Source organism: Polypterus senegalus, chromosome 8 (assembly GCF_016835505.1).
Source record: "Polypterus senegalus isolate Bchr_013 chromosome 8, ASM1683550v1, whole genome shotgun sequence".
In the NCBI taxonomy this organism is placed as follows: Eukaryota; Metazoa; Chordata; class Cladistia; order Polypteriformes; family Polypteridae; genus Polypterus; species Polypterus senegalus.
The window spans coordinates 135,095,359-135,121,186 of NC_053161.1; the positions used below are offsets into that span (position 1 = coordinate 135,095,359).

The 25,828-nt window shown below is 38.2% G+C and overlaps 1 long non-coding RNA gene across 1 annotated transcript in view; it reads right to left on the reverse strand.

The window, feature by feature from the left end:
- Positions 1 to 1,436: 1,436 nt before the first annotated feature.
- Positions 1,437 to 25,828, reverse strand: part of LOC120533636 — a 100,494-nt gene continuing 76,102 nt past the window's right edge. The window contains exons 2-3 of the long non-coding RNA XR_005634583.1: positions 20,368 to 20,498; positions 1,437 to 1,474 (exon numbers count right to left, since the gene is read on the reverse strand). This is a non-coding gene — a long non-coding RNA (uncharacterized LOC120533636). The remainder of the gene's footprint in view (positions 1,475 to 20,367; positions 20,499 to 25,828) is intronic.

Below are 25,828 nucleotides of genomic sequence, written 5' to 3' on the forward strand. Positions count from 1 at the left end.
ACCAGGCCTTGGTGTTAATCGCAGCACCTGACATCCCTATAATTAATGCAGAATCTGTTTATTTATGTATTGTTATGTTCTATGTATTCAGTAAATACATGAATGGATTGGTTTTCAATCAAAACTTTCCTGCTTCCTTCACATTAGGCTTCTCACTTTGACTGCTGACTTTGATCTGACTTAACCCTTTGCATGTTGCTCATGCTTAGCCATTTACTGATTTCTACACCCTGTTGATGGTCAAACACCTAGTCATAGATTAGATTAGATAAACTTTATTAATCTCATTGGGAAATTCAGAATCATACAGCAGCAATAATATAAAAAAACATTACACAGGCTTCAGGACAAATAATAAAATCAATCAATTTATTGATAAGTAAACAAATAAATTAAATAGATATATTTTGTGCAGATATTTCAAAATGAACAAGTACATTAGGTAGAAGCGCTGAATTGCCTGATAGCAGTGGGTAGAAGAGTCCCCCAGAGGTGCTTTTTAGCACACCATGGTAGAATGAGCTTGTGGTAGGTGGGTAATGTTCACTCCACTCTTCAAGAAACACAATACAGTGAGTCCAATAATAACACTAGGTTAGTAGACTTCAGCATCCTGTCACTGATAAATTTCCTGTCACAAATTTCAGGAGTAATTCTAACTGAAGGATTAACAAAAGTAACGTTTTTGAAGTTTTGCCAGTAGGAATCAATGATTTGAGTCAACTGTGGCCAGGGTGTTTTACTTCCAATTTTAGTGTTTTCATTTCCATCTAAACAAGAATTATCTTTCAGGCAGATTTATTCAATGTTAGATATATTTAAGCTTAACAAATATTAAAAGGATTTGCTTGTTATCTTTTTATTGTTTCTAAGAATGGGAAGAAACATCATTACATATTTCATAAAAGTGTTAGAAAATTGATGTTAAAGCAAAATAGCTATTAGAATAAAATATCCATCTCCTCCTTCATTATCTAAAACACTATCAAATATTTGTTACTATCTCCAGACCTTTTAAAGTGGTTGCCATAACAGTTGCAGAGATTTAGTATGACGCAGAACAGATGTAAATGCTCATCCACCAACTACAAATAACAACAACGAAATGTATTTATATACCATATTTTAATACAAATGATGTAGCTCAAAGTGCTTTACAAGATGAAGAAAGAAAAAAGAAATATAAAAATTAGGCAATACTAATTAACAAAGAATAACAGAAAAAACAAAAAAAGGCTGGAGAAAAAAAAAAACAAAATCTGCAGGGGTTCCAAGGTCACAAGACCACCCAGGCCCCTCTAGGCATTCTACCTAACATCAATGATCTCAATCAGTCCTCACGGTTTTCATGCTTCACGTGGAAGAATTAGATGATGAAAGTCATGTGGACCTCTGGCCTTTAATCTATCAATGTAGAGACATCATGGTGCTTTGATCGGGGGGTGGTGGTGGTGCAGATCGTCACCAAAAAGAACTGGAAAAAGAACAGTAGAGAAAGTAGGGGTTAGTAAGGATTTTGGAACCATGAAAAAAATGATAATTAAATGCATATACAGAATATCAGGGTTACACTTAAATGAAGCTATGAGAAAGCCATGTTAAAATAATGGGTTTTTAGCAGTTTTTTAAAGTGCTCCACCATATTAGCCTGGGGGATTTCTATCGGTTAGCTATTCCAGATATTAGGTGCATAACAGCAGAAGGGCTGCCTGCCCACTTCTTTGAAGTTTAGCTCTTGGAATTACAAGCAAACAGTCATTTGAAGATTTAAGGTTACGATTTGGAGTATAAGGTGAAAGACATTCCGAGATATAGGATGGAGCGAGATTATTTAAATCATTGTAAACCATAAGTAGTATTCTCGTGGATGTTAAAAAAAAGTAGGATTAATTAACACTCTATTTTACAGATAAAGCCAAGAAAGTTCTGTCTCATGTTACCTTACAGGGGTTAAAAGTCTATACCATATTCTAGGCCAGGCATGTCAAACTCACTACCATTGGTGGGCCACCGACTGCCATACATGTGTCAGCGGGCCACACTGTAACAAATACTATTATGCTATTATACAAAGTTACTGTAGCCTTCTCTCCAATACTGAAAACTTTAAAAAATGTAACACTTAAAGTTTAAAGAAAAGCAATGTATTTCCATACAATCTCCGTACAACAGCGTACAATTAGAGTCTTAGCCTCTTAGTTAGGTCCTTATATAGGAGTCTTACAGTCTGAGATCTATTTCTTTTGTCCCGACACTTGGCATCTCTTGTTAGTAATCAGTTCGTCAATATCAGGCTTGAAATCTTGTACAGCTGCAACTTTTATGAGGGATGAAAGGTGCTCAACAGTAAGTCTTGAGCGATGTGGGGTTTTGGTAGCTTTCATTAAAGAAAACAATTGCTCACAAAGGTAAGTGTTTCCGAACATAGACAGTACTCTCGATGCCAACTTCTGGATCTGCACATATGAGGGTGGCAGGTAAACATACAAGCCTGGCACACCAACTTCGTTGTATTTTGCCTTCAGAATAGAATCTGACTGCAGTTCAATCAATTCCATTTGGATATTCTCAGGCACATTCTCAACATTGTAAGAGTATGGTGACGTAAACAGTGCAAAGTTTATATTGTAAAATAAACCGATATGCAAAAAGCCCCCTGACCTACACTAATTTTACAAACTCAACAACTCACCAACTTCTCGAGTCCACTTCAGATCTTCAGCTGTAGTCTTCACTAACTGTTCGTTACAATACTAATACAAAATTACATAAAATTAGAGTAAAAAAACATGAAAATATCCATCCATCCATCCATCTGTCCTCTTCCGCTTATCCGAGATCGGGTCGCGGGGGCAGCAGCTTGAGCAGCGATGCCCAGACTTCCTTCTCCCCGGCCACTTCTAGTTCTTCCAGGGGAATCCCGAGGCGTTCCCAGGCCAGCCGAGAAACATAGTCCCTCCAGCGTGTCCTGGGTCTTCCCTGGGGCCTCCTCCCAGTTAGACGTGCCTGGAACACCTCACCAGGGGGCCTCCTCATGTGACTTCTCTCGATGCGGAGGAGCAGTGGCTCTACTCTGAGTTCCTCCCAGATGACTGAGCTTCTCACCCTATCTTTAACGGAAAGCCCATACACCCTGCGGAAGAAACTCATTTCAGCCACTTGTATTCGTGATGTCGTTCTTTTGGTCACTACCCACAGCTCATGACCATAGATGAGGGTAGAAACGTAGATCAACCGGTAAATTGAGAGCTTTGCCTTACGGCTCAGCTCCTTTTTCACCATGACAGACCAATGCAGAGCCCGCATCACTGTGGATGCCGCACTGATCCACCTGTTGATCTCCCACTACGTTATGTGAAAATATGCGAGCTACTACTAGTTGTCATGATCAATTATGCCCAGTGGCCAGTCTCAGCAGCCCAGCCAGTAGTGTAGCCTGCCAGGCTGCTGCAGCCTAGCACTTCAGTTGCAACATTGTGACTCATTAACTATTGATCAAGGCTCTTGGGGAATGGGTGGGTATCAAGGAGCCACAGCTGAAACTATACTAGCAGATGACATTTCCGGTACCGTAATGCCATGGGAAAATGCGCTTTAGTCAGAATGGCGGAAGTAAGAAAAGTCAATAACGCCGAAGATGCAGAAAGATTCAATCACAAATGATAGTAATCATTTTGTACAAGTTTAGTGCTAACTAGGATCTGTCATGCGGGCCACACAGATTTCTGTTGCAGGCTGCATCCGGACCCCGGGCTGCGTGTTTGGCATGCCCGTTCTAGCCAACTATCAGAAACTGTTGTTATATATAAATAAAGCAAACACTTATATGAATTTAACATTAAACATTAACTTTCTAAGATTGGCTCTTACATGCACTGTGACAATTCAAACTCATTAGACAATATATGGTCCACATCTTGAGGATGTGGGCAGAAATCAGGACTGTAGTCCAAGACTAGAAGGAGCCACCATGATGCCCAGTGTCACAATTACAATTATGCCAATGGTTACATCCTTATCTTCTCTTAAGAATGTTAAATATCACTTTCAGTTATATGCATATTGATTAGAAGATATTATAAGAGCTCAAGCTTCCTGACATTAAGTTATTAGTCACAAGCTCAAGTGAAATGGCAATGTGGGTACAGAATGAGGTCACATGATAAAGAATTTGTACTTCAAAATCCCACTCATGTCTAGTTGACAAATTCAACAGGGCACCCACACAAAGTACAGCATTATGTACTGGTACTTCCTAGCATTTCTTCATTTTAACTCAATTTGCTGTGAACTCTGCTGGCCCATAGTGATAATAAATATATTTTATAGATGAAAATAATAACTGTTTTAACAAAATATGAGAAGAATCTAACATAAAATACCCCGGAAACATGTTTTTTTGTAGTTTCGATTTATAGACTGTCACTGCATCTAGGGTTTGTTTTGCAGTTGCACTCAAGAGGAATCTCAGCTTCCTGCAGCCCTGAACTGGACTAAGGAGGTTTAGAAAATTAATAGATAATAATAAAAAAAATTAAATAGATAATAATGGAGGAATGAATGAGCAAGTGTTTATTTTTATAGTAGCTGTAAAGGGGAATACTTAATTTCAGCATTTGTGTGTAGTGAGTCTTAGATTAATATAACAGCATTATATATTAGTAAGCAACCAACAATACCCTGTGACACTAAAGGGGCCCAACATGCCACAAGTGTTTGTAACAACTAGAGATAACTCAAGGTTTAATAAAAACAAATAATCTAGTAAATCACACTCCATTTTAGTAAAGCCAGTATCATAAGTGTACTTGCAGGGACCTGCTTATTATTATTATTATTAGTAGTAGTATTATTATTACCACACATTTGACTGATACCTTTATCCATGATCAGTATGTTGCAGTTGCTTACATACTGTACATGATATATACTGTATACTTGTAACTCAAGTAAGTTAAATGATGTGGTCAGGATCACACAGAAGAGGAAAGAAGGAAGATAATCTACAGAACAGTAACAGCCTAGATCCACTGTACTAATTCATTTCACAATTTTAAAAAGCCCAGTTACAGTATGTCACCTGTTTACCTCCATTTGCCTAAATTGAAAAGGTTCAGCTCCTTTAATCTTTCCTCATAGATAATTTCTTACACTACTGAAATGAGCCTAGTTGCTCTTCTGTGGATTACAATTTTTTTTTGTAGCCCAGACCACAACTGTTCACAGTACAACAGTTGATGCCTCACCAGTATGTTATAAAGCTTACAAATAACCACCTTTGGATTAAACTCTATATTATTAGCCTTCCTAATGGCTTCTGAACATTGCCTGGATGATGATAGTGACAAGTCCAGTGTGCCTTCAAGGTCATTCTCATAAGGCACACTTTCAAGTTTCAAACCCCATATTTTGTATTCAGAGCTAACATGTGTATTTCCTCCGTTTATATTTACTTATTTGGCTGATGTCTGTATCCAGGGTGACTTGCAGCATTTATGATACAATTGGTTACATTACTTTTTTGGTTTTCCAGTTAGAGCACAGGCAGGTCAAGTGACTTGCTCGTGGTCACACAGTGTCAGTAACAGGATCTGACCCCACAGCCTCAAGGTTTGAAGTCCAAAGCCCTAGCCACTACAACATACTACCTGCATACATTTACTTACATTAAATTTTGATCTGCCGCAAGACTTACCAAGAGTGTTTGCTGTCTCTGCTGTTCCTCTGTAATGACTTGGCTGATTCTACATTAGCTGCCATTCCACCTAGTTTGGTGTCTACCAACTTAACCAGCTTGTTAATTATATTTCTATCCATTTATGTATATTGAAAAGAATAACATCCTCCTGTGGAGCAACAGTCTTTTCATCACTCAATTCTGATAAGGTTTCTTCTGTGTTTAAACCAATTCTACACCCATCTACACCCTACACCCAGAGCTCCCACTTCTTTTAGATTAATACCCAACCTCTCATTATGAAATACTTTCAGAAAGTCAAGATAAATAATATCATATGCACTACCCTGATTGTATCCTTTTGTTGCTTCCTCATAGAATTCCAGCATGTAAGTAAAATACGATGTCCCCCAAGCTGACTTTTCAATAACACTCCTGTTCTTGCCATGTGCTGCTCAATCATTTCATTAATAATTCCTTCCATTAATAATTCCACTCCTTTGGAATTTCTCCAGTATGCATTGACTTTCTGAAAATACATGCCAAGGATTTACTGTATATATGCACTCCCTCACCACTTTAAGCACTCATTTTGTTAGATTTCAGCATGTCTAATCCAAGCAGCACATCTCCCTCTACAAATTTCAAATCACTCAGTATCTCTTTAGTAGTCCCTGGTACTGCTGGGATGCTATACACTTCTTCACATCTTAGTCAAGTCACAATATAGTAATTTATTTGTTTATTTTCTAAACTCACTCCAAATTAAATATTCCAAGCAGCTCACAAGTCGCAAATAAAAAAAAAGTTTCAGTGTTATTTGATTTTTTGCCTCATTTTTAACTACTGGGACTACTGCTATCTAGACACTTTGTGGTAAGGTGTACTCTTAGAAGAAACACAAAGCAGAATACCAATGGTACTGTATGTTACGGCTGATAATCTTGAAATCCCACTTGAGGTGCCTTCTATTCTCTCCTCCTTTTTGGATTTACAATATAAATACTGACTCTTGTCTTCTTGCCACATGGATCAATACTGTTAATTGACTTCTACATATATTGGTTCATAGCTCTGACTTGATAAACTCTGACTTGAAGCCAGGATGTTTGGAAGCTCTTCTCGGCATCTATGATTTATGGTGGGTTTCAGTTTCCTTGTAATCTACCTAACTGTCTTGTGTGGCTTTGTATCAAAATTTTGTTTACTGTGATAACATTCTTTGTGATTCTGCTATCTCAAAAAGGTATAATATAAAGCAAAAACTGATTAATTAATAAAATGTTTGGTTCTTGCTTTAGAAAAGATTTCAACTAATCAGATGGAAGGGAATTCTGAGGCCTCGCTGTGAACAGTATATGCAGTCCTGTCATTACTTTTTAGAAACTGCGTCATAGTCCTTGACATATTGCAATAAATTAGCATGGCTGATGTCAAGGCTGAGTGGATTTAATTAAAGGAAATGTCCCCAAAAATTACATTTGTAGAGGTTTGGAAAAAAAAGAAAAATGGCTACTCCTTTGACAGCTGATTCTATTTTTTTCCCGCTTAGATTTCTGTATTTATTTAACGTTACTTGCTTTGTCAAAGCTAATCTAACAATCTAATGACAGTAAAGCTGCTTGTTAACAGCAGGACATACAGTTTTACATATGTTATAATATGAGAACTAGTTTTTGATTTCATAAATTGCTTAATATTGTGAATTTAAATAATTGCTGAGAGCTAGCATCATAATTGAGGCGGCAGTTGTCACGAATGCATGGTTCATTAATTTTTTTGGGGTTTGCTTTTATGCTTAATCACTATTGACTTCAGGGTTATGTTAGTGACATCATGGTCAGAAATGCATTAGTGTTTCATTTCAGATGTGTTTTCTTTGTTTTGTACACTGACAGGCAACACTGTGTGAATCTGAGCCGACATGGTTGCATTAGTGTGAACAACAAGGTGTCCAGATCTTCACAAGAAAAGACTTTGTCACAGACTGGCTGTCAAACAACATCGATGAAGAAAGCAATTAAGAAGATAAATTTGGGTTGGTGTCTTCAAGTCCTACTAACCTGAAGAAAGATATTTGACAATTTCAGCGTACTGACTTTGCTGATGTTACTTCTGACTAGTCCTGGTCTGCCATACACAAAATTTGTTTACTGAGACTCCCAACCTGTTCTGTAGAAAACACAAGAAGAATACTCCGTTTTAAAAGTTGTCCCTCAACCTTGATATACCTTTCATTACAACTTGCCTGAAGAAGGGGCCTGAGTTGCCTCGAAAGCTTGCATATTGTAATCTTTTTAGTTAGCCAATAAAAGATGTCATTTTGCTCAACTTCTCACTACATCCATAATGGCTAACACGGTACAACACCTTAGTACTACCTTTGATATACTAAAATTTTACAATTTAAAACTGGTTTGCGTAAATTGATGTCTATTCTTAGGTGCCTGTTGCAATATTAAAACATTTTTGTTACTTAGAATTGCTTGTACCTATGTACTGTTGAGAGATGTAGACATATTCAATGTCAGTATGGAAGACCAGAAAAAGAATCTCAAATTTAAAAATAATTCCTAAACATCATAGACAAGAATTCACAAGACATAATTGCAGTTATGTTTGAGAGCTGTTGATGATAATGATTTAGTTTAGATCATACATATTTGTGTGAAAAAGCAGCTGTTTGTGAGCAGTTTTCACAATTACGTCCTGACGTTACTTATGATGCCACGCAGTGTTCCACAGAGATATTACTCAGTCAAAGCAAAAATGTGAGTGAAAAATCCAACTTGTAAGGAATAAATTAAAATAAAGGTATAATAATGCACGGAATAACTTAAACATTTAGCAAGAATTTGTCAAGAGAGTTTTTCATTTTTATTTACCAAAAGATTGGTGTTTTTCTTCTAAAGCCATAGGAGCAAAATGAATGTGGAGAGTTTGCATCATCAGACCATGACTGTTTCAGTTCTAGACTTGTCTGCGTTATTTCTCCAGTGTTTACTTATTTATCATTCAGATGGTGAGGTCACTCATGCAGAATTATGGACTGCTGGAATAGTGTTTATATTTTTGTGTTGAATTCTAATGAATGTAGCCATATTATATATAGTAACTAAATCTCTTCCCAGTTACATGATTAGGCAGTGGCATGATGCCATCATGTTACCCATTTTTAAGATGCCAGCTTGAATATCCAAGCATCATTCCTTTGGATCTCTTTTATTCTCTTCCTGCCATTAAAGGAAGGTTAAGGACACTCCCAAGAAGACTTTACTGTTGAAAGTTTTTATTGGAGTTAAAGATGCAATGTATCAATGTGCACCAAAAGGCTTATTTTCATTTGGAAAAAGCTGGCTGGTAGTACTGTCAAGATTATGCTTTTTTGAATGATTTCTCCAGTGCCTTCAGTATCATCCAACCATCCCTTTTAAGAAATAAGGTCAAGCATGCAGGTGGAAGACTCTATGTTCTGTCTGTCGGGTGGGCCGCAGTTTTTGAGGCTCAAGGACTGTTTTTGATATGAATGTTAGCAATGCTGGAGCACCACCACTGTCTCCTTTTCTGTTCACTCTGCACACCTCCGACTACAAATATAACACCAGGTCATGTCACTTGCAGAAATTCTCAGTTGATTCAGCACTTATGGAGTGTATTGATAAGGGGGATGAAACAAGGCACAGGAGTCAGGTGGAGAACTTTGTTTTTTGGTCCAAAGAGAATTGTCTGTACCTTAACATCAGTAAAACCAAATAACTGGTTATTGACTTTCACCACACCAAAGAACTTCTATGTTCAGTCACCATTTAGGGATTGGATGCAGAGGTGATCCACTCCTACAAGTCCTTGGGGGTCCACATAAATGACAAGCTGGACTGGTCTCATAAAACAGAGGAACTATTTAGGAAAGGGCAGCGCAGGCTCTTTTTCCTTAGGAGACTGCATTCCTTTAATTTGGAAATTGACATTCTTCACATCTTCTATAACTCTGTGATAGTCAGTGTGATTTTCTGAACTGGCATGTACTGGGCTGGTGACATCACTTCAAGAGAGGTCCACCAAATTAACAAACTAATAAAAAAGTGCAAGCTCAGTTATGGGACACACTCTGGACCTCCTGGAGGTATTAGCAAAGGAGAGAATTAAAACAAAACCGAGTGCTATTATGAACAATGCTGCACATCCACTCTCAGACAAACTAACACTGAGGACTTTCAGACAACGACTTATTTAGCAGAAGTGTGTCAAGAAACATTACTGGGGCTCCTTTATATCAACAGCAAAAGGCTGGCATAATGCCCCACTGTGACTATGGCAGCCAATTCAAACATTTTCTTCATTTATAGTTATTCTAGTGTGTGTTCAGACCAGAGTGTGTGTATTTATGTCAGTATTTATTTAAAGAGCTATGTATCATGGTAGCTCAGCTATTTTTATATAGTGTCTATCTATCTATCTATCTATCTATCTATCTATCTATCTATCTATCTATCTATCTATCTATCTATCTATCTATCTATCTATCTATCTATCTATATACTGTATATGCAGGCAAAGGATTACGGCAGATGACAGCACAGGGAGTTGCAGGATATCAGGGTGGCAACAGCGTTACTGGAGGCAGAACCCCACCTGTTACAATACTATTCCATATTCCTCCTATTGTATATTTGTCTCTGACAATGAAGTTTCTTTTAACAAACTAAAGCCTTGGAATGTGACAATTTCATATTACTGTACAGTGATATTTTTACTTGCACTTATAATCACCAGGCAACATATTTCCATTCTTTGGCACCATGATCAATGTGTATAACTAATTAAACATCTTGATATCTGGAAATCTTTCATACGTCCTTCACAAACTCACCTCTCCTAATGTCCCTCACCACTGCCTTGCTTTGCTGTATTACTTACAGCTTTCAATTGTATGGCCAGTGCAACTTAGTTAAATTTACTTGAATTTCTCCTGTTATGGCATGTCATGCATGCGGATCAATGGGTGACCTTCCAGGCTCTGCTGAGGCTTGTAGTACTACCTTGAAGTGAGAGGAGGTGCTGTTGCTAACCCTGTTTCAACCTCCACAGCACCGAGAATACGGCCACTGAGGGCAACTGAGCCCGCCCCTTTCAAAATAATTCCTATAAAACTGTGCTTCTGCCTTTGGTATCTGTCTGACTTTGAGTCAAGACAACTTTAAAGAAGGAGCTCCACAGAAGGACAGCCGTGCAATGACCACCTTAAAAGAAGGCAACCGCCTTTATTTTCTATATTTCAGTGCTACAGCATGTTTATTTTATTCTCTGTTTAAACGAATTAAACAGGACAACGCAGTTAGTGTCCCAACATTTCATCTCTGAATCGGGTTTCACTACCGTTTGACCACAGGTGATACATTTAAGCAGATTCTTGATATTCACTTTTTGCTCAGTAATCTTTTAAATGTCTTATTAAGATTCTTTTGATTTATAAACTAAAGTTTTGCTTAGAGTTTATTTCATGCTAACCATTTTTGCCTGTTTATAACTACAGTCGTGCCTTTTCATTTCTACCTTTTTAACCCATCTGGCTTGGCCACCTTTGCTAGTATTTGTTCATGGGTAAAGCTTACACCTATGGCAGAGCGACATATTCGCAAATGGAGGTTACCCATAAGTGCTGACTGAAAGGTACAATTTGGTTCCGATGTGTCATGAAGCAATGTGTAACAAAGTCAAGGAAAATGAATCTGAATTGTATAATGAGATGACAATATGACAAAAGTGTAGCCATGAGAAAGTGTAACAGTGCATACATTTCAGGCATTAGTGGTTTTCTTTAGTGGTTTACATTTGTCACATTTTAGTCATACTCTGTTAGATGGTACAAATACGTTTATGATATAGTAGTGAATCAACAGATCAGTTAGCCATGAGTAATGCTTGCAGTGACAGGTGAAATCGAACAACTATAATGCATAGTTATCCAAAACTACATTTATTTCTGAGGGTCACATATGTTTTAGATAAAATAATGATGGACTGAATATTGTTCCAAAAAAGGGTGACAACTTGTATAATGCAGATTAGCAACAGCTAGACTGTTAAAAGGCAATTCAAGCAATGCTTGATGATTCAGAGAGACAGAAAAAAGGATGTGTGTGCATTATAATACACAGAAGTGTACGAGGAGAAATGCCTCTTGACTACAGTGTGGGGTGCATGAGTTCCTCTTTCTTTAGCAAGTACAGACCAGAAAATTTACATTTTTTCCCTGCCTAAATCTATTCTCTATCCTCTACCCAGCTATTAGGTAATTATTCAGCACATACTGTCAGTAAAGACTGACTAATATACAAGCAGGGTGGCATGATGCTGGCAAGTTAACTAAAACATGAGTCATTTTTAGAAAATAATCACAAACCTTCTCCTTGGTGTTTGCTAGTTTCTAAATGTGGCCTTTGTTGTATTAAAGCAGGTGGTTTACACTGAACAATAGCTCCTGCCATGACTGAGCACTGAGAATCATCAATATTTTCTCCAGAACTACACTTTCCTAGTCCAAAAACTGAAGCTGAATGTATAAACTATACATTTTGCTTAGTGGAACATTTAAAAACTGTAAGCACATTTCAAAACTAGAAAAGCTTTGTATATCTGCAAAGATTGAACAGAGTGATGTCTACTTCATATATTTACCTCACACACTTCCTACTCCAAGATGTAAGAATCTGACAAAAATACCATCTGGTTAAACCTTCATGATTATGTTGCACACACAAGGCCTTCTTGCATCTTATTTTAGTCTCCAAAATTAACTTTCATGCTAGAATATGATCTTACTACACCTTCAGAAGGCCCTCCCTTGCTCCACTCCTTCTAGTCAATGACTTTAAGTGCCTGTCGAGTCCACCAACTTTGCAACTGACTGATGGATCCAGCAGTTTACCCCAAATGTTATTTCATTTTGTCACACACGTGTCCATGGGAAGGCAACTAAAGGGATCTAAAGATGGTAATCCCACTCCGGACAGGTGCATGGCAGTGTGCATCCTTCTTTCCTGCAGACCACTCAGGGGAAATTCTGCCTGGACCTGTCCACATCACTTCCAGTTCTGGGCCCGTTGACATTACTTCCGGTTCCGGGCCTGATAACATCACTTTATCTTTAAAAACACTATTTTGTTAGCAGTGAATCAGTTCTGTTTTGGACTCAAGTCTGTAAAGACATATTGATGATTTTTTGCTCTTTTCCAGCCAAATGTTCAAGTATATGGGGTGGCAACCCCAAACATTTTCCAGTGTTCCTCTCTTTTATTTAGAAGTGGCACACGAAACTAAACACTTCAAATGTCCTCCACCCACCTCTAAATGTCAAGCATCCAGACACCTGACTTTTTTAGCTTTAAATACTTTGATACTGTATCTCTTCCCACTTACTCCAAGGTCACCTCAATAACTCCAACCTTATAATCCTATGTTGTGAAATTTTTAGTGAATGGACTTGGCAGTTCATTTTGAGTTTGGAAATTCATCGTAATCACCCACCACGACTGTAACTGTGATAGTGTTATGCTGTGGGAGCAGCTGAGTCATTGTTTTGTAGTGATAGGCAGTTTGTGTGTGTATACGTGTGTGTGTGTGCGTGTGTGTGTGCATGTGTGCTGCCTAACGATTAAATAAATAATAAGATGCTCTCTCCAGTTTCAGATGTAATGTGGGCTGTCATCTTATTGTCTGTAACTCCCTGTCTAATGTTGGCCATGCTGGTAACATCAAGGTGAGTATGGCAGACTAGCCTTCAGACTTCTAAAGGAAATGAGATTTGGTGATGAATTAAAACACTGTATTGTTTTCTTACTTACTGTATAAAATGTATATAAAAACTCACCAGTGCCTGCCACTGAGGCAACCTATTCTCGATTAGGCGCACAAGAAGTGAAGGCTATCATGCACAAGTAATCTTCAATGGGGAGTGATGGATGGATGCAATGCTAGAAGAGAGGGTGGATTGATGGGGCGAAGTATAGATGCATGGGTCAATGGGTAGTAGATAGATAGATAGATAGATAGATAGATAGATAGATAGATAGATAGATAGATAGCCCTAACCCTAACCCTTTTTATCCCTTGAATGGAGGAGCACATCCAAATGGAACATTTGACATCATTTCCTCTTAGACCCTGAATGTCAAGCCCCTTCCACCCTACAAACTGTTTAAATGATGGTCAGACCAGTAGTCAGCTTTTATTCATGGACCAGCAACTGAGGTAGATAGATTGTTAGCCTCAGAAGCTCTTCTTTTTGGCTGAATAAGCCCTAGTATGAAACAAAAACTTCCTTTCTGTAATTCACCATTAAATGTTGAATCCATAATGGACCACAACACATTATCAGTGGGTCACCTATCATTTCACAATGGATAAATAGGTAGATAGATTGCATCTTATCCTTATGAGCAACTAAAGGGACCAAACTAGTAGTTATGTAATAGGCACATATTTATGTATGGGCCTATACACTCACCTAAAGGATTATTAGGAACACCTGTTCAACCTCTCATTAATGCAATTATCTAATCGACCAATTACATGGCAGTTGCTTCAATGCATTTAGGGGTGTGGTCCTGGTAAAGACAATCTCCTGAACTCCAAACTGAATGTCAGAATGGGAAAGAAAGGTGATTTAAGCAATTTTGAGCGTGGCATGGTTGTTGGTGCCAGACGGGCCAGTCTGAGTATTTCACAATCTGCTCAGTTACTGGAATTTTCACGCACAACCATTTCTAGGGTTTACAAAGAATGGTGTGAAAAGGGAAAAACATCCAGTATGCAGCAATCCTGTGGGCGAAAATACCTTGTTGATGCTAGAGGTCAGAGGAGAATGGGCCGACTGATTCAAGCTGATAGAAGAGCAACTTTGACTGAATTAACCACTTGTTACAACCAAGGTATGCAGCAAAGCATTTGTGAAGCCACAACACACACAACCTTGAGGCGGATGGGCTACAACAGCAGAAGACCCCACCGGGTACCACTCATCTCCACTACAAATAGGAAAAAGAGGCTACAATTTGCACAAGCTCACCAAAATTGGACAGTTGAAGACTGGAAAAATGTTGCCTGGTCTGATGAGTCTCGATTTCTGTTGAGACATTCAAATGGTAGAGTCAGAATTTGGCGTAAACAGAATGAGAACATGGATCCATCATGCCTTGTTACCACTGTGCAGGCTGGTGGTGGTGGTGTAATGGTGTGGGGATGTTTTCTTGGCACACTTTAGGCCCCTTAGTGCCAATTGGGCATCGTTTAAATGCCACGGGCTACCTGAGCATTGTTTCAGACCATGTCCATCCCTTCAAGACCACCATGTACCCATCCTCTGATGGCTACTTCCAGCAGGATAATGCACCATGTCACAAAGCTCGAATCATTTCAAATTGGTTTCTTGAACATGACAATGAGTTCACTGTACTAAAATGGCCCCCACAGTCACCAGATCTCAACCCAATAGAGCATCTTTGGGATGTGGTGGAACGGGAGCTTCGTCCCCTTGATGTGCATCCCACAAATCTCCATCAACTGCAAGATGCTATCCTATCAATATGGGCCAACATTTCTAAAGAATGCTTTCAGCACCTTGTTGAATCAATGCCACATAGAATTAAGGCAGTTCTGAAGGCGAAAGGGGGTCAAACACCATATTAGTATGGTGTTCCTAATAATCCTTTAGGTGAGTGTAGATGTACATATGTATGCATCCTTTGAGGGGAGGATTTAAAAATGTGTTGGTAAAAGTTCCAGCACTAATTTGCACTGCTTCTTTATGCACAATGTCTAATAACAAATATTGTAATGTTGAAAAGCAAGAGTACATTTAAATATTTCCAGTCAAGCATTAAGTGTCAAAGCCACTGCAAAAGGCTTTAGTGTACAGCAGTACCAGAATCACATAAGTCGTGCTTTTATCAAAAAAGCACTAGACCATGGCAGTGGCACTAAATATCAAGCATCTGCGTCAGTGGCCTTGTGCCGCCAGGGTTGTGATATTGAACAGATGTAGCGTCTGATGCATGCACACTTTCAGCCGCACTCCAGTTTAATGCTGCTGTACTAGGGCTGAGTGGGTGATGAAGTCTGCTGTCGTATCCGTGCCAAGTGAAAATCCTGTTAAGAACAGCACTGAGAGTCTGCTAGGGAATGAGGGAATATTTATGAGAAAACAGATAGGAATCATTAATACAGTGCGGGAAGACAGAATGGCGAGAAAAAAATAGGTTTCCCTAAGCAAGACCCTATTAAAGAGAATTCTTGAAAGTTAAGAGGCTTTTGTTATCTGGTATTCATGTTCTGACTAATGGAGACACTTAGTGTGGTAATATGGAGAGGCGCCCACAACATCTGTCTGCCAGGAATAGTACCAAATACACACAGACATCTGAGGTCTGCTTAATCTGTAAGAAAACACCAGGCAGGGCCAAACAACAGAGGCAAATGATCAATAAAGCAAATCCCCTTGCCCATGACTCTCAGGTGGAGCAGCTTCCCCACCCTCCAAGGCTGTCCCTCTCTCCCACAGTACCATACCCACTTTCCCACCTGCCACTGAGTTGTCACTATCCGACCCAAATGTATTGTGGTTAGGAGCACATTTTAATCTTTTTCCCAGTGTCACTTATAAACCAAGGCCTAGGATCACTTCTGGGTTTGCCGTGGCTGCCTCTGAGTAAAGGGGCCACCAGGTTAGAGCTCCATCAAGCAAGTTCTAGTGTCAATATTTCATGAGTAAGCCAGGTCCCTGGGACAGCTATTGTGCTGCTTCAGTTTTGAAAAGACAAATATTCATTTGAAATGGGAACTCTGTGCTGTCAACCGCCTAAGAAAACACAGCTCATTTCTTGGTGCTGTTCCTTGTCTCCATCTTAAAGGTGCCCTCAGATCTAGTTTGAAAACATGTGCTGTTACTTGTTGGGCAGGAGGGTTTGTCGCCTACTGTTATCACTCTGTTTTCTCATTGTCTGTGTTAAGAGTGTGACTATATGCACAGCTTCACAAGTATTAAACTGACTACGGGGAAGGTCGTAAAGGAGGCCTGGAACTTTGCATGTCGCCTGCTTCTCTCCTGATTGTGATGCTATGGACCTGGAGGAGATCTCTACCTCCCAATGATCTCAAGTCATCCTTGCCACAAATTATGTATGTATTTATTTATTTGAAAAAAGCCAAATTTCCTCCAGAAGACAATTAAAGTTCAATCTACTCTCTCTATATATAAAATCCTGAGCCTAAAAGTGCAACGGTGACGTTTTTAGGTCACGTTTTTTGTCATGCTTTAAATTAGGCTTATTTTTAAAAGCTACATACTGTATATATGTTTGGTAGCATTCTTTTCAGAATTTATCGAACTTTAAAGTGATGTTATTAGATTTTCAGTTTCTTATTCTATTTTTAAATTATAAACTAAAAAATATAGAGAACTCACATTCTGCAAGACGAAAATTAACGACTTTTAACCATTCCATTACCCTGTAGTTAGGATATAGCGGGTTGGATAATGGATGGATGGACATTTAACCATGCCTGGGGGCGGAAATAAAAGACAAAAACTAGGACAGCTGCTGTACAGGCTTTTAAATGTTCGAAGCACCATGCGAGATTCAGATCACGCAGCACGGCATCAGCAGCAAGCCAGCAGCTGATCAAGCAAAGAGGGGGTAAAAAAAACTGTGTTTCCCATTGTATCACCATTTAAGAGAGGGTTTCGGAGGAGCGACCGCATCTCTTTGGAGTGTGTTCAGCCCCCCTCTTCACAACGCGAGCGGCAGAGACGCAAAGTGGCTGGCAAGCAAAGTGAGCAGGGGGGAACCCCCTAGTCAATCTATATTCTTCTTTTAGCAGGCCCTCAGCAGAGAGGGTTTTCTTTTTTTTTTTTTTATTTATTAATTTTATTACAATCAATACATAGCAATCAAGTTTTTACAAAAAAAAGAATTATGTTAAGAACAGATCGATCCCCACCCTTGAGAGAGAGAGCAAGCCAAACGGTGTAAAATTTAAGGCTTGTAAAAATACCTAAATTAATAAATTCTCTGTGCTTTATAAACTTATTTTAAAATATTACTGATTAGATCCTGCCATGTTTTGAAAAAGTCTGTACAGATCCTCTAACTGAGTATTTGATTTTTTCCAATTTTAAATAATATAACACATCAGTTTCCCACTGACTTAAAAGAGGAGAGTTTGGGTTCTTCCAGTTTATCAGAATAAGTCTGCGTGCCAACAGTGTAGTGAATGCAATCACAATTTGTTTGTCTTTCTCCACTTTAAGCCCCTCTGGAAGAACCCCAAACACAGCTGTTAATGGGTTAGGAGGGATTGTGAGTCCAAGGCTGTCTGAGAGGTAATTAAAAATTTTTGTCCAGAATAATGTTAATTTGGAGCAGGCCCAGAACATGTGACCTAGTGAGGCTGGGGCTTGGTTGCAACGTTCGCAGGTTGGATCATGCCCTGGAAACATTTTGGAGAGTTTTAGTCGAGACAGATGTGCTCGATATATAATTTTGAGTTGTATAATTGTATGCTTTATGCATATGGAGCTTGAGTGAATTCTCTGCATTGCTACTTTCCACTTCTTTTCTGATATATTAATTGAGAGATCTTTTTCCCAGTGTCCTCTTGGATCTTTGAAAGGAAGGGATTGTAAAATGATTTTATATATTGTAGAGATGGAGTCTAATCCCTGAAATTGAGCAATATTTTTCCAGCGTGGATGAGGGTGCAAGATGAGGAAAATCTGGAAGGTTCTGTTTAACAAAGTTCCTGATTTGAAGATAGTGAAAGAAATTTGTAGCTGGAATGTTAAATTTGGAATGTAATTGTTCATAGGATGCAAAGACGTGTCTATATAAAGATCTCTAAGCAAGTTAATTCCAAATTTTTCCAGATATTAAAACTGCATATGTTTGTGAAGGTTGAAAGAGGTGGTTCTTTGCAGAGGTGCCACAGATAGAAGCTTCTCCGCCTTAAAATGCTTTCTACATTGGTTCCAGATTCTAAGTGAGTGGAGCACAATTGGGTTATTAGTGTATTGCCGATAACGTGTGTTTATTGGAGCACAGAGCAGGAATACAAAGAAGTACTGCAGGATTTTACTTCTATTGGTCCATGCCTGTGTATGTTCTTCTATTTGTGTCCAGGTTCTTATCGACTGTATATTTGCTGCCCAGTAATAAAACTGGAAGTTAGGTAGAGCCATGCCGCCTTCTGCCTTTTGTCTTTGTAGGGTCGCTCTTTTGATGCGTGGATGTTTAGAATTCCAAATAAATGAGGTTATTGTTGAATCTAATTGCTTAAAGAATGATTTATTAATGTATATTGGTATGTTTTGAAATAAAAAGGAGCTTAGGAAGAATATTCATCTTAACAGTGTTAATTCTTCCAGCTAGTGTGAGATGAAGGGTTGACCATCTATGCAAGTCTTGTTTAATTTTTTCCATGCAGACGATGAAATTTTGTTGATATAGAGCTTTATGTTTACTTGTGATGTTTACCCCGAGGTATTTAAACTGTTCTGCAATGATAAAAGGTAGGGTGTCTAATCTAATATTATATGCTTGAGAATTCACTGGAAAGAGTACACTTTTATTCAGATTAATTCTGAGACCAGAGAGCTTTTGAAATTCTGTGAGTGCTGCTAAGACTGCAGGCACAGAATTTTCTGGGTCCGATATATACAGTACCATGTCATCTGCATATAATGAGATTTTCTGTTCCAGTCCTTCTCTGCTAATCCCCTTTATCTGATCAGTATTTCGACAATGTATTGCCAGTGGTTCAATGGCAATCGCAAACAGCAGTGGTGACAAAGGGCATCCTTGTCTTGTGCCACGTTCTAGTTTAAAGTAATCTGAGCAAATGTTATTGATGCAAACTGAAGCTTCTGGGTTAGTATACAGTATTTTAATCCATGCACAAATGTTCGGGCCAAACCCAAACTTCTCCAAAATAGTAAAAAGGTATTTCCATTCAATCATGTCGAATGCTTTTTCTGCATCCAATGATAATAATATTTCTGGGGTGTTTGATTTAGTTGGTGAGTATATTACATTAAACAGGTGTCGAAGAGAGGGTTTTCTGAACATATTATTCCAAAATTCTTTTTGATCATTGTGTTATTTAAGCTCAAAGTAAGGTATGCACACTCCATTAACTGCATCTTAATTAAACTTCGAACAGTAATAGTTCAACAATTAATTCATGGGCAGATTTTGTTGTTTTCTATTTATGTTAATCAGTTTCTGTATCTTTATATATGCTTGTTTTGTATTTAGTGCTTTGTATTATACAACACCAACAATGTTTATTTCTACAGCACATTTTCACACAAAGGATGTAGCTCAACATGTCGAAAAAGCAGTTACATGAAAAGAAAAACAATTTCAATTTAGATAAGGATAATGAAAAAAATAACAAACAAAAGATAAATGATTCACACTTACATCAGAAACATATATACATCCTTAAATCCTTAAAATATAAAATATAGAACTTTTTTTTTATAAATGTTCTAAATGACAGTTCAATGATAATGTCAGATGGCTAGGTGGACAGAAAAAAAAATAAAACCTCCAGTTAAGCTGGAGAAAAAAAACAAATTCTCTAGGGGTTCCTGGGCAAAAGACCACCGAGCTCCCACTGGGCATTCTACTTACCATTAATGATCTTAAATTATTCTTTATTGGATGTTTTTAGGCTTCATCTTAGAGGATTCTACTCAATGGGTCTCAAGGCAAAATGGGGTATATGCTTTGGGGTATCAGACATCACAGGTTGCTGTCCAGAACTTTAATCAGGTAGTGATCACCACGGAAGAAAAGGAAAAGAAAACAGAGAAAATTAAAGATTAATAATGATTGCAGACTCATTGAAGGGAATGATAATTCTATGCATATCAAGGTTATTAAGAATAGAACTAAATTGGAGGTATGAAAAAAGCAAAATTAAAAAAGTGGGATCTAAGGTTATCACTTGGAAAGTAGGAGGATAGAACTCCAAGATATAGGAAGGTGTATGATTATTTAAAACTTTACATAGCTTTACCAGATTTTTGCTGCTGTATTCTGGGCTCCCTGCAACCAATTGATGTCTTTGATAGGTGCATAGGAGAATTTGCTCACAGCACTTTGTGCCTGCACTTGGTGAAAAGTGCTATATAAAAAAAAAAGTTGTATTGTATTGCATAATTGAATTTAGGATTAGAATTAGAAGCTTTTACTGTCAGTATACCATGTATAATGAAATTACAGAGCAGCTTCTTCTTCAGATGCAATGAAAAAAAGAAAACAATCAATCATTTTTACAGTAACTGTAAAGTACTACATATAAAACTTCTAAATAAAATGAATATATAAAAAATACTAATTAATAGGTTGCTAAGCAAGAAATGTGGCATTACTAAACAAGAAATATTACTGTTCATGTGAGTAATGCATAATACCAATGATATGAATATTACACAAAGAATACTAATAACGTAAATATTGGCACATAGAACAAATAGATCAGTATTGTAGTAGACTGTGATTATTACAATTATTAGAAATGTGCACATCCAAAATTAAAGGTGAGTGAGAGAAGGAGAGAGAAAAGAGACAGAGGCACAGAGAGAGTGATGCTCTGTGCATGTTGAGATTCAATGTAGTTATGGATCTGGGAAAGAAATTGTCCCTGAGTTTATCCTTTATTTGATGGACCTGTAAGTGCCCACCAGTGGACAAAAAGGCAAACAGGTGAAAACCAGGATGTGAGTGGTCCTTCAAAATGATTTTTGTCCTGCCAAAGCAGTGAGAAGTATAGAAGCAACAATCTTCTGATCTGAGTTGATGACATGCTGAAGCCCCTTCAGGTCTGCTTTAGTACAACTTTTGTAACATACTATGATACAATATGTCAGCATGCTCTATATGGAGCGGTTAATGTTCACCAGCAGCTTTTGATCCGGATTATTCTTCCTAAGCAGTCTCAGGAAGTGAAGTTGCTGTTGTGCCTTTTTAATGACCTCTCTGGTATTTGCAGTCCAAGACAGTTTGGCAGAGAAGAAGGCACCCAAGAATCTAAAGGCTGAGACCCTCTCCTCACAATTCCCATTGATATGGAGGGAGGCCAGGTTTTTACAGTTTTTCCTGAAGTCAAAGAGTATATCCTTTGTTTTCATGGTGTTCAGTGTCAGGTTATTTGCTGAGCTCCAAGCAGACAATTTCAGGATTAATAAGAATATTGTGGTCAATGGTATCAAATGAGACACTCAGATCTAAGAGGATGTGAACAAATAAACAGTCTCTGTCTGCATTTACAAGCAAGTCATTTACTACTTTAATTAGTGCAGTTTCTGTACTGTGATTTGTTCTAAAACCCGACTGAAACTTGTCAAGAACAGAATATTTATTTAGGTGATCATTTAGCTACATAATGACCACCTTTTCTAGGATATTACTTAACAAAGGCAGGTTAGAAATAGGTCTATAATTGTTAAAATCAGAGGAGTTGAGATTATTTTTCTTGTTCAAGGGTTTAACAGCAGTCGTAAAACAGTCTGGGAAGACTGAATTTACTATGTCAAGCATGCTATCAATTACTACATCAGATACTTCTTTGAAAAAGCTTGTTGGTATTGAGTCAAGGACACAGGTGGAGGGTTTCAGTTAAATATACACACAAATATACACACAATCAGTGTGTGCAAAACAGTCCTGTAGTCAAGAAAGAGCATCCTCAGACCAGGTTTTAACAGACTTTGAGTGTGGCTTTGTATGCAGGAATGAGGAGCAGAGAAAGATGGTCTGACTGGCCTAAGTAGGGGAGGGGCTGGGCTCTATATGTATGTGTAATATTGGAGTAGACATGATCAACTGCATTTTCACCCCTTGTCAGATACTTCACATGTTGAAAGAATTTAAAAAGTACCAACTTCAGGTTCGCTTGATTAAAATCCCCTGCTATGGCGTGAAATCAATCTGGGTAAGCCTCCAAAAATGTTGCGTACGAACGTTTCCATGTTCAAATTGCGATGTATAAAACCTAAACTTGGTGTAAAGTCACGCACATTTCCACAGTAGCTCCAACCCTAGCGTACGCAAGTTGTCCATTTGGTTTTGCAAACTGGTGGCCCCCAGCGTCAAAGCAGTGCTACTGTTCCAGTGTGGTTTCCCTTTCTTTTTTAGATCCACATTCCTGACACAGCTTTATAAATACACTGAAATTAACCGCATACTGTTTATTAGTTTAAGGCATCTGATTGTAATTAACCTGCAACAATATAATGGTCCACAGAATGGTCAAAGTATTCCAAATACCACGGCTGCTTTAGCGTTGTTACTGATCATCTTTTTCCATATTACTCTCACCGCACCACTCGGAGTATTTATATCACTGTATCTGAGTGGGGAATCACAGCTCTACAGCAGCTGACTGGAAAAAGAATTATCGGTATACAGCATCAAGCACACGCTGCTTCAGCCTTGCTGTCTATTGAACTGGTCTCATATGGCAAACCCTTCAGAACCTTTCCTTGTGGTTCAGAAACTTTTTCATCCCAAGAACTATAAACGTGCTCCATCAGTCCATCAATTGCTCCTTGTAGAAAGCTTTGTACTTATAAGTGCAATTACCTCACTGTAAACTTGCGATACAGTTATAATATTGAAAAACCTGAGCCACTTTATAAAGCCCGTATTTACATATGATGATGATATCATTTTTAAGATGAAATGCAGCAAAATATGTTTATTATATTATACAGATAAAACTTTAACTTCATTTAAAAGTTTTGAAGAATCGGCGTTCTGAGATTACAGATGGCTTAACGTCTATTGCAGTGCTGATTGTGTGGTGATTGGTTACTTGGAGAAAGAAAAGGAAGGACCAGAATTGGGAGTTAGTATATTTGAAAGAGACAGTACTGCTGCAATAAATTATTTCATCGAAGGTCATGCACAGTGCAGCAAGCATCCTGCGTGTGGCATGAATAATCACTGCGCCACTGTGTTCCCAAGTTTAATAACATGCTTTAACTCCTATCATTATGAAAATGATAACAAGTATACATCTCAGTATTTTAATTATAGAGAGAGCTGTAATATTACAAATGTAATGGATTTTGTATCATGTCAGAGGAAGAGAAAGCCAGTTTATGAAGCACATAGTGATTCACACACATAGAGCACATAGAAGATCAAATACAAAACAAAGCATTTAACGTGCTACTTTAGTTACGATGCGATTTGAGAAACTAGTAAATTAAGCAATTTTAAGATGAAGTTTATGATGTTCTACTTTAATGACAAAATTAACTACCTGATTATAGTGGAAATTTCGAGATTAAAGTTGACATTTCGTGCTTTTTCCTCCCACTGTGTGCTTATTTTTGTCTTTTCTCTGTACCCTTATAAGCTTTCATATGACACTCAGACGGTGGGCTATGACTCGACTTTTCACAGTGACTTTGATATCTGACAACTTCTTTTTTATTTCTGGCACTGTGCAACTTTGTGAACTTGAGCTTTCGAGTTTCTCTGACACTCTATGTCACTCGATCAACTTCCTTTTGTTGTTTATACCACTGTTTAAACCAACAAATAGTACATTTTTCCTTGCCTCCACTTGGTATTCGCTGAAATTCTTCTATTTCCTCCCGTGTTTTTGCCATTGCTTTATCACAGAATGCTGAGCTTAAGGGCTATTTATATTGATTTGGATATTCAAAGAGGTGTAATTCTGGGAGACGGGGCAGGACAGCAGGCGTGTGCACGTGCGTTACTTTTCAGGCTGACTGGGATTTATGTAGTAGAAGAACGTGGGAGTTTCCATTCTCACAGATTTATGTATCTGGATTTTTTGTGCGTAAGCACATTTCCGCTTTTGTCCGTACGCCATGTTATAGTGTGAATTCTTCACACGCCGTTATGCATGAGGCCCCTGGTGTTTGTTTATGCCATTTAGCAGGAGATCAAAAGCCATACTAACTTTAGCATCGGGTGTTAAAGAGACAGCAGTGATCATCACTAGAAGAAAGTGCCATTTAGCTGAAAAACTTTAAGTCAGGAGAATAATGGCTGTCTATGATTATACTGTTTTTTGGCCAGTCATTATGCATGGAAATGCAAAGATCACCCCCTAACCCAAACTCTTACCAGAGTCTGTGTTTCAGTTCCCACGGTTTATTGTGAGGTCTGCAAGCTGCACTGCTGCATCTGGAATCATCAGGTGAAGCCAAGTTTCACTTATTATAATAACACAGCAGTCACAAACATAATGATTTCCAGCAATAAACAGTTCCAGTTCATGCCTTTTCTGAGTCATGGATCTTTCATTGGTGACAAACATACTCGGTATAAGAGGTTTATGTGGTTGTTTTCTACACCTCTCTAGTAGGCCGGACTGGCATCCCCTCTTCTGCTTCCTCTTCCTCTGCTGTATGTGGCATTTGCCAGACCCAATAACAATTCATGGTGATCCTTATGGTCTCGCAATGTCAGCGGCAATGTTGTGAGTGCGATGAAAATCAGCTGTAATGGGAAATTTTAGCCATGAACCAGCATCCACTAAATTTCGACAGCTATAGCAGAAATTTCCACAACTCTACACAAACATACTTAACCAACATTCTGCACAAAACAAAAACAACAGCATCTAAAAGAGAGCCACGAGCTGCTGTGTCCATACACACCGCCATAGATGAATGTATTTCTGCAGATAGTGAATTATGTGCATTCCAGGAATTTAGGTTATTATAACTAATTTCATTATTAGAGGTAGATATGCAATAGGAACAATATGAATACATATTACTATGGCCGCGGCAGAGGGATGCTTGTTGTTAGGGTAATTGCCATGATATTTCATGGCTCCTTCCATATCTGTGATGCAATGTCTGTGAATGTCAATCGCCTCCAGCTGGCTTTAATATACATGCTTTTCACAGTCCATGGACTCATTTGTTCAGTAAGTCATCCAGTTCTTTATTGTGAAATAAAACACAAATTTGTGAAATCACAATAAACAAGAAAATAGTTTGAAGCGGCACTCATGGATTCTACCCAGGAAGGAGTTACGTCAATTATGGAATCCAATCATGCACAAAAAGAACCAATTCTCAATTCGTAAGAGCAGACAAAT